Here is a 1,638-nt window from a genome sequence, read left to right as displayed (position 1 = left end):
GGGGAGAGCCCCGGGGCCTGGCAGCGCACGGGCCTGGAGCAGCGGGGTCTGGTCAACATGGACTTTGTGGAGCCCGGCTTCTGCCCCTTTGCCGAGGAGACGCAGCCGCTGGTGCTGGAGCTGCAGGCGCTGACGAGGCACCACTTATTCGAGGACTTCAGGCTGCGCCTCTTCCTGCGTGATATCGGTGCTTCCCAGTGCTTCCCCCCCGCACCCCCCCCACACCCCCAGTGCCTGGCTGACAGCCCTGCTCTGCCCGCAGTGCGCCCCGAGCCCCCACAGAACGTGACGGCGTGGCGCGAGGGGCAGCAGCTGCACCTGGCCTGGGCCCCGCCGGCCTCCTGGAGCCACCCGCACTCCTACTTCACCCTGCGCTACCGCCTGCAGTACAAGCACCACGATGGCTCCATGGTGAGAAACCCCCGGACCCTCACCCCAGCCCAGGGCCACCCAGGGGGACTACCTAGAGCCTGCAGTGGTCCCCCTCCCCGCACTGCCCACACAAAAGCAGGCCTGGGCCCAGCCTGGCTGAGCCCACACTGACCCCATCCCATCCCACCCCACAGGGCCATCTGCAGCTGGAGACTGTGCAGGAGATACAGCTGGCAGGGGCCGTGCGCCAGGTGCGCCTCAGCTGCCAGGACCCCTTTGCCAACTCCAGCTGGAGTGCCTGGACACCCTGGAAGGATGTGTGACTGCCTGCCCTGTGCTGCCCAGTCCCACCCGAGCCCCACACACCCGCACCAGGCTAAGGGCACTGGGTCCTTGCCAAGGAGCAGCCCTCATCCCTGCTTCAGCACCCACAATAAAGAGTTAGCTCCAGAGCAGTAGCCCGTGTCTTGCTGTAGGCGGATTTGGGCAGAGGGCCTGGCTGGGCCTGGTGCATCTTGGAGGCTGGTTCTCTGCCCTGGAGCAGCCCTGACACTGCAGCGGGCAGCTGTACCCTGATGGGGCCAGAGCCTGGGCATCTATCACCAAGCCCCCAGCCACCAGCTCTCCCCCCTGGGCACAGGGCCCCCATCTGGGTAGGCAGCCCCTGGCCCCAGCCAAGGACCCACCATCACCCAGCCCAGCTCGGGCGGGAGCAGGGGGACGCATGCAGCGCAGGTGAGAACTAGCCTTGCGGGAGCTGGACCAGAACTGCACCCAGCCCCCAGTTATCAGCAAGAGGCTCAGGGTCAGGGTAACACAAGGGGTTTTATTGAGCCGGACACAGGAGGGCAAGCAGCCCTGGGCCCTGTTGGGCACAAGTGGGGGAGGAGGGCCTGGCCGCTCCCTGCTCCTCACACTGCAGCTCCCCAGGGACAGCAGCTAGGGTGCTGGGCCCCGCTGCAGGGGCTGGGCCAGTTACAGGGCCTGCCTCACACAGGGCAGGGCCTGAGCAGGATGCGGCTTGGCCAGGCCAGGCCAGGCCAGGCCAGGCAGAGGGAGCAGCTCCTGCTCCCTCCCCTGCGCCCCCCGGGGCGCACGGGGGGCAGAGCTGCCCCCAGCCCATGCAGTGCACCACAGGCACTGAGGGGGCTGCAACTCCCCCGCGCTGGGGAGCGCCGCGGGCGGGGGGGACGGTGCTTGCGGTTTCGCCCACCAGGCACCGGAGGGGGCAGGTGGTTGGCTTGCGGTTATCGCCGGGGGCCCCGG

Source organism: Alligator sinensis, unplaced genomic scaffold (assembly GCF_000455745.1).
Source record: "Alligator sinensis unplaced genomic scaffold, ASM45574v1 scaffold1334_1, whole genome shotgun sequence".
NCBI classification, from domain to species: Eukaryota; Metazoa; Chordata; order Crocodylia; family Alligatoridae; genus Alligator; species Alligator sinensis.
Note: the sequence above shows the minus strand (reverse complement) of the source record.